The sequence below is a fragment of the Sminthopsis crassicaudata genome, chromosome 2, assembly GCF_048593235.1.
Source record: "Sminthopsis crassicaudata isolate SCR6 chromosome 2, ASM4859323v1, whole genome shotgun sequence".
Taxonomy (NCBI): Eukaryota; Metazoa; Chordata; class Mammalia; order Dasyuromorphia; family Dasyuridae; genus Sminthopsis; species Sminthopsis crassicaudata.
Window position 1 is genome coordinate 51,086,896 of NC_133618.1, and position 12,488 is coordinate 51,099,383.

The 12,488-nt window shown below is 37.1% G+C and overlaps 1 protein-coding gene across 2 annotated transcripts in view; it reads right to left on the reverse strand.

Annotated features, from left to right (window-relative positions):
• Nucleotides 1–12,488, reverse strand: part of ZNF469 (zinc finger protein 469) — a 687,769-nt gene that overhangs the window by 489,487 nt on the left and 185,794 nt on the right. The window lies entirely within an intron of this gene.

Consider the following 12,488-nt stretch of genomic DNA (forward strand, 5'->3'; position numbering starts at 1 on the left):
TGAGGCTCAATCAGTACCATGAGTTCTCACAATAAACCAGGGCATGAACGCAAGACCAGTGAAAGGTAGAGTTAGTATAAGGAATATGCTCTCAGACATGATCAAAGTATTGTAGTTGGTTTTTTTTGTTTATTTGTTTGATTTATCTTGTACAACTCAATGTCTTTGTTATAAGAAAGGGTTCGATGGCACGGTTATTGAGAAATGACAGTGATATTCTCACAAAGTACAAATAAAATATTTTTAAATTATAAAAAATAGATATAGCATACAGATATTCCCAAAGTCTCAGGAAGAGGGGGAAATATCACTTAGATCAAATGAGAGGAAATTCAACAGTTCATTACTAGACCCACAGAATCATAGATCTAAACCTGAAAGAGACCTCTAAGGAAATCATCTATTCTAACTGCCTTTTTGTATTCTTAAGGAAATGGATATCCAGGGAGCCTAAGTAACTTGCCAGGTAGTATCAGTGATGAAAGCTGAACCAAAGACTTCCAAACCCAGATACATGCTTGGACAACATTGTCCCCCTGGTCCTCTTCCAAAAAGGTGTGCATGTTTTGGTTATCTTTTGAATGACCCTAAGTGACTCTTTAGGGCAGTTGATGGCACAGTAAATGGTGCATCAGACTTGGAATTAGAAAGACTCATTTTCAATAATCATACTTACTAGTTGTGTGACTCTAGGCAAGTTATTTAACCCTGTTTGCCTCAATTTCCTTTCTGTAAAACAAGCTGGAACAAGGAACAACAATTCCAGTACCTTTGCCCAGAAAACCTTAAATAGAGCTGTGAAGAATCAGTGACTGAATACCAAATTTGGAACTAAAGAAACATGGCAGGATATTATACCAAATAATGTCTGAATTGGGAATATCTGAAAACAAAGAACATTACAGCTGGAAGAAGCCCTAAGAACATGAAATGTCAGAGCAAAATGGGACCTTAGAGACCAGCCCCTCCATTTGACAAATGACATAGGGTCATCATAGATTAAAGAAATATACAAAGTGAAGACCAATGGTATGGTCATTGTGGTGAGCAAATGGATTATTTTATAGTGTAATGATGAGCTTGAAATTTGGCTCAGCTATACTGTATGGGAAACTTTATTCCTCTCAACTGGACATCAGTTTAATTTAACATAAAATGCCTCAAACCACAAAGCTAGATATCTTTTAACCCAGATTCTTTTTGTTTCAAGTCTTTAGCTCTTTCTAAGCAGCTCTATCTCAAGACATTCCATGGAAGCAGGCGAGTTCCTGCTGAAACTCTCCAGATCAAAGGTTCATTTGTTCCAAATATGATTTATTCCTAACATCTGCCAGGATGTTGTTCTTCAATGATGCTAGAGAATTCAATATAAACATATTTAGTAGAAACCAACAGTAGAATTTCTCTGTCTAGTTCTTTCCAGGATTCATTTTCTTTTCTCCACACCTCCCCCCACTTTGGGGGAAGACAGAAAGTAAAGCAGAATATATTGATCTCTTCATGCTTAGCTTCTTCCATTCCCCTAGCTCCTGAAAAGTCATTTGGAATCAAGTTTCCTATAAAGAAACAAATACCTTGGAGAAATCATTGTGAAATGTCTGTTCAAATTCTTAGACCCAAGAAAAGTTCAATTTCTCACCTTAGATACTCACTAGACTTAAGCTTCAAGAGGTCAGGCCCTGCATCTTTTTAAAACTTTTTATAGCCTAGCATGAAACTCCATATACAACAGACACTTGAACAAATGAATGAATGAGTGAGTGAATGGGTAGTGAATAAGTACTTCCTGAGAATTATGTCATAATGGGAGCTGGGGTGGGATTCCAAGGAAAGCTCTGCACTTGGAGTTTAAAATGTGACTTTAATTTTTCTGTTCTGTTACTTATCATGAGATGAGAGGATACTGGTTTACAGTTTGGATGGAGTGCAGAGATTATCTAGTCTACCTGTATGGTTTGGGGTAAGTAATTTAATTAGACACCTAAACTTGAGTCAGGATGACCTGAATCTGAATTTGCCTTAGTCACTAAATAATTTTGTGACTCTGAGTGACTAAACTCTCAGCTTCAGTTTCCTTATCTGTAAAATGGCGATAGGAATAGCACTTTTGTTGTGAATACACACACACACACACACACACACACACACACACACACATAAATATGTGTGTATTGCTTTGTAAACCTCAAATTGCTATATAAATGCAATCATTATTACTAATCTGCATCCCAGATTTCTTAACTAAAATAAGGGATGGAGTTGGATTAAATGAGAGCTAAGGTCCTTGAGACTGTAATTTCTATTTTTTGTGTCTCTTATCTTTGGGAAGCTAAGGACATTTTTTGCATTTAAAATATTTTATTTATTTTTATTAAAGCTTTTTGTTTTCAAAACTATCTTTCAAAATAGATAATTTTCAACATTTACCCTGCAAAATCTGTATTCCAAACTTCCTTTTCCTCCCTTCTCCTTACTCCCTCCCCCAGACAGAAAAGAATTCAATATATGTTAAACAAGTACAATTCTTCTACATATATTTCCACAATCATCATGCTGCACAAGAAAAATCAGATCAAAAAGGGAAAAAATGAGAGCAAAAACAATAACAAAAGGGAAAATACAATGTTGTGATCCACACTCAGTTCCCACAGTTCTGTCTCTGGGTGCAGATGCTTTCTCCATCACAAGTCCATTGGAATTGGTCTGAATTATGTCACCACTGAAAAGAGCCATATCCATCAGAATTGATCATCATACAGTATTGTTGTTGAGTAAACAATGATCTCCTGGTTCTGCTCATTTCACTCAGCATCAGTTCCTATAAGTCTCTCCAGGCCTCTCTGAAATCTTCCTGCTGATCGTTTCTTACAGAACAATAATATTATATAACATTCATATACCACAACTTATTCAGCCATTCTTCAACTGATGGGCATCCATTCAATTTCCAGGTCCTTGCCACTACAAAAAGGACTGCTGCAAACATTTTTGCACATGTGAGTCACTAAAGACATCTTCTAGCAAACCGAAGTTGTATTAATACAATGTATTAAAGCCAGTGGGCATTGGGTGTAACACAGATGAGCCTCTGTGATGAGCCTGTTTTCAATAACTAATGGAGAACCAAATCATTTGGTTATAACAGCATAGTATTGAGAAACCAGATCTACTGGTTGTATTTTTTCCTAAAAGCACTGGAATCCAAATCTGGCTACCTAGCTTTAAAAAGCATTTATTTAATACACTAATCACAAGGCATTCTATGGCCTGACTCCTTGGTCTACTTACTATTCCCCACACAACCCTCTACCAACTACATACCTTTGTATTTTGCCATCCCCCATCCCATGGCAGGAATGCTCTCACTCCCCACCTTCAAGTCCCAAAGCTTCTCTGGCTTCCTTCAAAATTCAGCTCAAATTCTACCTTCTACAGAAAGATTTTTCAATTTTCTCTCCCCTCCCATTGTCAATCATTTCAAGTTGAACTTGAATTCAAACAGAAACAGTTATTTGCAGATTGCCTTCCCATCCCATCCTCACCCCTATTAGAAGAGAAGCTTCCTGAGGGCAGGAACCATATTTTTTCTTTTCAGTTTTTGCATCTCCAGTATTTAGCACAACGCCTGGCAAAGAGTAAGTAGCATTTGATAAATTATTGTTGACTCACCAATATGTAAAGAATATAAATCCCTGTCTGGAATGCAAATATTTGATGCCCAACGAAATGAAACAAACATTTATTAAGCATCCCTAAAATGCCACGCCCCTGCTATATTTTAAGCACTTGAGATACAAGGATAAAAATTGAATAGTCTTGCCCTTAAGGAACTTGTAGTCTTCTAAAGGGAAAGACTGATATGATGTGGATGTAAATGACTGTGGTTTGAGGTAAAACAAAACAAAAACAAAAAAACAAGAGTACAAGGAAAAATTGCTCTTAGAAAAGTTGAGGAAAGAAAGACCCACTTTCATCTGAGAGAAATGGGGAAATTTTAAGGAAGTGGATGATGAGCTGAGCCTAGAAGGAGGATAATAATGCTGAAAGACAGGGAGAACAATCTGAAGCTATGCCCAAGGGCTATAACACTGAGATACCTTTTGATCCCACACCACCAGTATAAGGTCTGTATCCCAAAGACATCATAAAAAAAGGAGAAAGGACCCACATGTACAAAAATAATTGTAGCAACTCTTTTTGTGGTAGCAAAAAATTTGAAATTAAAGGGATGCCCATCGATTGGGGAATGACTGAACAAATTGTAGTATATGATGTATTGGAATATTGTGTTGTAAGAAATGATGACCAGAGATTAAAAAAAAAAAACCTGGAAAGACTTACATGAGCTGATAATGAGTGAAGTGAGCAGAATCAAGAGAACATCAGTAACAGCAATATTATATGATAAAGAATTGGGAATGATGTAGCTGTTCTTAGCAAACCAATGAGCCGAGATTTCAGAAAAAAAAAAAAAAAAACTGGAAAGACTTACATGAGCTGATGCTGAAAGAGAAGAACCAGGAGAACATTTTATACAATAACAGCAGTATTATATGATGAAGGATTGTAAATGACTCAGCTGTTCTCAGAAAAACAATTATCTAAGACAATTCCAAAGAATGAACACTGAAGCATATGATCAGCCTCCAGAAAGAGAACAGTGCTATTATCTGAATATCGACAGAAGCATTCTATTTTTCTGTCTCTGTTTCTCTCTCATTCTTTTTTTTATTCAAGTTTTCTTGTACAAAATGACTTATATAGAAACATTTTACTTGATTGCATGTGTGTAAACTGTATCAAATTGCTCACTATCTCAAGGAGGGAAAAAGGAAGCAAGGGAGAGAGATAGGATTTGAAACTCAAAATTTTAAAAAATGTTTCTAAATTGTTTTAATAAATAATGGGGGAAATAAAATATCATCTATGTGAAAGGCATGGAGAAAGAAGGAATATATCCTAGGAGTGGAGAACAAATGTACATTATACACAGTGAGATGACATCTTCAGTTCAACAAACAATCAATAGTCCAGATTGGGGAGATATTATATGTGTGAAGGGGAGTAATGTGAAAGGGAAGCTTTGGAGGACCTTAAATGTTAAACTGAGGTGTTTGTATTTCATCCTGGAGATAATTGTGAATTGTGAAAGATTTTTTAGGCAAGGAAGTGACTTAGGCTTGTGTCTTTATAAATTTGATTTGACAATTAATATATCATTCAACTTTGAAAGACCTCAGAGTTCTGATCAAAATGGCAACATAATACATAGCACATATTACTATGATACAAAATGGGATAAAAGTGGATAAAGTGCTAGGCCTGCTAGAAGATAGTTCTTCTTGGTTTCAGACACTTACTAGTATCTTGGGCAAGTCATTTAAGCCTATTTGCCTCAGTTTCCTTATCTGTAGAACAAGATGGAGGGAAAAAAATGCCAAAACACTTCAGTATCTTTGCCAAGAAAACCTCAAATGAGTTTGTGTCCAAAGAGCTGGACAAAACTGAAAAATGACAACAACAACAAAGGGCAAAAAAGGATTGAGGTGACAGGCTACACACAGGCAAGGGTTAGATCCTCCTGAAGGGAGTCTTCCTCCTGAGAACCATATCGGCTTACCCAAGACTAAGGAAGGAGATGATACAGAGGCAGAAACTGTGAACTAAGTGGTGATTTCTCAGACAGATCTCTTAAGACTAAATAAGGATCCTCTGGAATAACAGAGAAGATCCTCGCCTGACCTAAGAATAAGTAACAGTCATTATGTAAAAGAACAAACCAGTATAATCCTCTGGTATTGTGAGTCATGTTGATTGTATAGGACTGAGGAAGGATCAAACTCTATAAACTCTGAATTATTTTCCCAGTTGTTTGGGGGTTGGTGAGGAGGAGAGAAGTTCATCCATCGTAACATTATAAACCTGGAAAACTTAATAGATTTCTAAAGATGGTGAAGACTCACAAGATGGGTGGGCTGCTTGACCTCTGAGGGAAGTCCTCTAGGGCAGTACATAGTCTGGAAGCAGTACTATCAGTCTGGAGGACTATGCAGTCCCCTAGGGAAGAGACTTTTGGAGAGAGAAGATAAGTTTTCTGGACTGTTTATAAACTGGAAGGAAGGAACAGTCTCCAGGGTCCATGACAGTGTATTTCTTGGCACTCTTGGCACTGGGGTTGATGGATACTAGAGATTCTTTGCAAAGTTTTGCTTGTGGTCTAGAATTTAAACTTGCAACCCTGCAGCATGTTGTTTTAAAATCCTGATTACTTGGCTATTCCAGTTTTAAAGATTATTAGGTGAAATGAATAGGTGGGGTTGGGTAGGGTGGGAAGGGAGGGAAGGAGGAGAGAGTGAGACAGACAGACTGACAGACACAGAGACAGAGATAGAAACAGCTAGGACTGAGGGAAATACTAAAGTCAAGGATAGGAGAAAAAATGTAAATATCTACCCAAAAGTCAGAACCTAATTAACTTGAAATATTCCTAGAATGTTAGCATCCTATCACAACAATTAAAGACAGGCAGGTTGGAATGTTTTTTAAAAATGATAAAATTTCTTTTCTTACCCGAAATTTCTTTCAAAAGTAAAGACCCACCTTTTAAAATATGAACATTCTACCAATGCTATATGACAAAGGATATTGTAATACTCTAGTTTCCAAAGCTTTATTCCCATAATTTTTAATGTCTTACAAAGAAGGCAAGAGAGAAATGCATGGTGAATATAAGCACATTGTAAAACATAATAATTAAGGAACTATACAAGACATGGATGTAAAAGTAATGGAATAAAAGATCGACAGAAACAGATGATTAAAACAAACAAACAAACAAAAAACTATATTGAGCTTACTCATGTGGTAAGAGTGAGATATAATTGATGAGCAATCCCTGAATTTCACTAGCATCTTTAATGTACTAGAAGAAAGCTAAATATATTTCTGTAATGTTGGCTGGTTCTCCTGTATTGAACTTTTGGGAGGTCACAGGCAGGAATCTCAAAAGATGGGCAGACACAATTGGATTTGCTATACGTAGAGTAGAAATCACATCTACTCTATTTGTTAGTATGCAGTATGGATGGGCATCCAATATCTATTGGCTGATCAATTAATTACTAAGCAGTTCTCTCTTGAAATAGTGTCTTTTTATATAAAATCAGACTGGTACCACAAAGGAGAAGCCAGAATTTTCACATGGTTTGGGAAATTTTGTCCTACACAAAAAAATTAAAGAGTTTCACACATTATTTATTGATTGTCCATATAACTGCAGTTAATTAATAGGAAAAGTTTTGCAATTTTACTAATTGATAAAAAACATGAATATATTCCCTTTGTTTTAGAAACCAAGAAAATAAAAAATGGAAATGAGTCAGTTGCAGGTAGAGAAAGGTGTTATCCCTGTATATAGGCTACATATTAGACAGCTGACCAAAACCCTATTTAGTCTGGGTCTATGATTTCATTTATACAGGGAACACCACTGTTAACAGTTGTGAAACTGAAAATATTAAGGTTCATTTCATTGTGCCTGATTTGTGATTTCCATGACTTTTCCTACAATGTATATAAAGATATATTTGTTTCTTAAAAGTTAATAATTTCAAGTACCATTCTTCCTTTGGGAAATGTAAATGATTACTTGCTAGAAAATATATACCACTTGTTAGGTTCTCTGTATTAGAATTCCCTGAGAAGGCTTAGTCTCATACTAGCTGTCTACTATACTATATTCTTTATCTATATGATCTTCATTGATCTTGATTGCTTTTGACTTCCTCTCTGAAATGATCAATCTCCCTAGCTCTCTGATTTTAACTTCATGGTTAAGCACCCATCTGGATTCATATAGTTCTAAAGCAACAGAAATCATCGATAAGATCCTCCACATCATCTTTGTTAGCCAACCTTCAACAAATAGAAAAACTTTCTCATTCCGCCAGAGGAAAATATATTCCTGATATGTGTCAAAGATGGACCTATTCCAGGACAAAAGGTGAAAGGTGAGATATCAAACCACCACCTCAACTTGGACCCAGATTTGAATGATTACATTATTCCCCCCACCCCCTCCACCCCACCCACCTCTTATGTCTAACCAGGTGCAAAGAATATCCTCTAATCAATCACCTCTGAATATGTAAGCCTCCCATGGAGGCTTCTTCCTCTTCCTCCTCAGTGCAGGTGCTAATTTGGTATGTGATCATTCACTTGGAGAAGCTTTTGCTGCCAAAGGGAGGAACTCCAACAGAAACCCCTCAGCTGCAGTAAATGATCAATCCTATCTGAAACTCCCAGCGTGAAAACATTTTCTTCTGAAACAAATGACAGTCTTCTGTTACTTGGAGACCTAAAGAGTCACCTATAGCAATGAGAGGTTCAGTGAATTGCCCATATTTACATACCTATATATTCTTGACTACAAGGGTACTCTATTAATGAACTCTATGTATAGAATATGCCCCCCAAATTACCAAATGGTGATATAGAGCAGAATTGAACTGGGAAGTATAAGCAAAGGCATTAATAATTCCTTTAGAGTTATATGGTCCTTGTAATGTCTTGCTTAAGTACCAAGTCCCACCTCCTGCATTATAGGGATATATGATCTTCCCTCTAGGAAGCCAAGCCCATACCCTAATGACAGAGCTTGGAGGTATTTAGAGAGGTTGAGAAGGGACCTTCACTCCTTTCCCCACTTTATTCTTCCAACTCTGTGAATTGTCAAAAACGTCTGTGTTATAACAAGAGGCTACTAGGACAATGACTGATAGTCCCTCGTTTTCTCACTCCAGAGCCCCTGGAGTTACTAACCCTGTAACTTTTGGTTATACTCACCCTATATCACCTGGGTTGCCCACTCTGATAGCCCTTGAGGTTGCTTATCCTATAATGCCTGGTATTACTAACCTCATAGCCTCTGGTTATATACCCAGTTTATATCACCTGGGTTATCTATCCTGATAGCCCCTGGGTTATTCCAACTATTTCTGAAATTAACAATTCATACCCACATGCTAATGAGTCCCCTCCAAAAAATCTCCAATTAAAAATGGACCATTAATTTTCCAATGAATTGCAATATGATTTTGTGGATAAGAAGTAAAGAATATATATCAGGATTTGGCTACAGGGAAATATAAGTGGAATAAATGCATACTTTTAGCTAGAACTTATCCAGGAGAAGAGAATTCACAACTAAAGTGTACCAGAAAAATTGGTTTTAATAGAATATTTGAGCAAAGTTTTAAAAGAGTGTTGATTTTGTGTTTAGCACAAGGATAGGGATTAGCTGAAATGATAATGAAATCAAAAACCATTCAACACCAGGGAAATTCAGGCTTGTTAAAGATGTCTAGGCATCTAGAGGGCATTAATGACAGGATGTGGGATAATCTGAGTTCAAACGCTTCCTATTTGTGGAAAAATCATTAATCTTGCTTGACCTCAATTTTCACATCTGTAAAATGGAGATTATAGTAACTACTTCCCCATGTTATAAATGAGATGACACAGGGAAAGGTTTTGCAAACCTTAGAGTACTATATAAATGTTAGCAATTATTATTATTAACCACTAATACAGAGCTTACAGTAGCAAATCCTAAATTCCCTAAATCCCCCTTACTCATTGTAATGCACTATGAGGAATGAAACAAGAGGGGCAGTAAAGCCTTTGGAACCCCAAAAGATGGTGGAGGGAACTGACATAGAATCAACATTACAAAGTTAGCTGAGTGACTCAATAGATAGAGCACTGGGTCTGGAACCAGGAAGATGGGGTTTAAATCTGGCCTCAGACACTTACTAGAAGTTTAACTCCATGCTTAACCTCTGTCTGCCTCAGTTTCCCCATCTATAAAATAGGGATAATCATAGCAATTACTTCCCAGGGTTATTATGAAGATAAAATGAGATAATATTTGTAAACTGCTTAACACAGTGCCTGTCACATAGTAAGCATTACATTTTGTTAATTATTAATATAATATAATATAAATTGTTAATTATCATAGTATTATTACACTTTATTTCACCCTTAAAGATACTGAGGCAAAGAGAAGTTCAATAATTTGTCCATAAAACTAATAAGTGAGACCACATTTGAACTCCAGTCTTTATGAGGAGAGGTCCTGCACTCTTTCCATACTTCACTATCAGCTACCTCAGCACAGCTGCAATAATTTGGGACCACCAGGAAGCAGAAGATGTTTCCACAGGGATGAGATGGAGAAGTCCTTTTTGCGCCAAAGAACCAGGCCAACTCTAAGGGGAACATCTGTGGCAACAGCACCAGGACATGTATCTCCCAGCTACCTTTGCAAAACCAAAATGATCATTAGATGTATATTCTTGGTCACATCTGCACACACTAGGCGGGCCACTCTCATGGTTCTTGAAGACTGGTTGTGAGAACTAATGGTGATTTTCCTGAAGAAGAGAAACCTCGGGGTACATGATCGCTCCATCCAAGGATCTGAAGGTTGTTCTGAGAGAGGGAATAGACTTGTTCTGTCTGGTTTCAAAGGACTAAACCTGAACAACAGCTGGAGATGGCAAAGAATAAATTTGCTCCTGATCACAGGCAAAGCCTTAACAGCATCATCCCAAAGTGGAACGGGTGGTCTCAGGAGTGGTGGGGGGCTCCTTTTGCTAGAGATCTTTGATGACTGCTTGTCAGGGATGAGTTAGTGAATATTCAATTTCTCCCAGTCATTCATTCAACAAGCATTTATTTCTTAAGCATCATCTATGTCAGGACTTCAGCTTTTTCCACTTGAGACACCTTTTTGCCTACCCTATATCCCTGGGCATATAGGCATATAAGTAGATACACAAATCAAATACTTACTGATATTAAATCAAAATTTCATGAATTCAGTTGTGAAATCCCCATATGGGGTCACAACCTACAGTTTAAAAAGCTCTGATTTATGTGCCAGGTACCGTTAGGTGTTGGGGATAGAAAGACAAAAATTAATCAGTCTGTGCCCCATGCTATAAAGAGCTTCCATTATTTTTCAGCCAAGATCACTGGGAGGATGATTTAAGGGAAAAGATGAGTTCAGTTCAGTTCAGTTCAGGATGTACCTCAGCGGTAACTTTTCTCAAATAAAAGGAAAATTAAATCATAGAACAGAGAATAAGCCATTTGGGGAGAAGGTCAAGGAGCTCTCCTAAATCCCCAGGTATATTTTTCAGCTGTTTGACACAAGGAAGTCATGTGTGATTTCCTGGCTTACACTCTTTGAGGAACAAAACATTTGCTCATAAATCTAAACTTTTAAGACTCTCCTCCTTATAGGCTAAAGTCCAAATGCTTCAGCCCCCTATTCACAGAGTCCATAATCTAGCCCTAGACAATTTTTACCAATTTATCTCCAATTACTCCCTGAAGATGAACCTTCTTATTTAACACATAATCTGCTCAGTACAACTCAGTGCACTCCCATCTGCATGTTTGCATATGGGTTCCAGAGAGGAGCTCAGGAAGATGAGAAAGCAGAATTCCCTCCTAACAGCTCAAAGTTCAATCTTTAAGTTTAGCTCAAATCGTTTCTCTGCTAGGCAATCTCCCCTGGCCAGTCCAGCAAAACTTATTATTCTATCCTTTAAACTCCTTGGGCATGTACTGCAGAATTAATCATCCAGTACTGGTGATATTGTTCATAGGACAGCTAGGTGGTACAGTGGATAGAGTGCTGGGCATGGAGTCATAAGGCAGATCTTGAGTTCAAGGCTGGCCTCAGACTAGCTGTGTGACTATGGGTAAGTCACTTAACCCTGCTTATCTCAGTTTCCTCATCTGTAAAATAAACTGTAGAAGGAAATGACAAATTACACCAATATATTTGCCAAAAAAAAAAAAGCCCAAAATGGGGTCGTAAAGAGTCAGACATGACTGAACAACGATATTGTTCACATTTTTATGATGCTTTGTGCTTAAAAAATTTTTTTCTCCAAAAATTCGGATGGGAGAGATTTTATTTTATTATTTTCATTTTATTGATGAGGAAAATAGCATTCAGTGAAGTGAAACTACTATTATTTATAGCATAATTTTTTTTTATCTGAAGAGAACATCTTTTAAGAAGAACATTCCTTAAAATAGGAATAATAATGATGATGATGTCAATTAGTGCTTTAAGGTTTGCATAGTATTTTACATATCTCACTTGATTCTCACAACAACCCTCTGAAGAAAGTGCCATATAATTCCCATTTTACAGACAAGGAAACTGAGGCTGAGAATCACAAATACCTTGCCCCATGTCCCATAGCTAGTACCCATTTTTGGGAACAGCGACTGACTCCAAGTCTGGTAGTTGATATGCTTCCCCACCTAGCTGCCTCACAAGAACACTGAATTGTGGGATCTGCAGTCTAATCCTAGTTCTGCTGTTTATCCCTTGGTCAGGCTCTTAGGCAAATCACTTCAACTTTCTCATCTGCAAAGTGAAGGGAGAGAAAGTTGAACTTAAT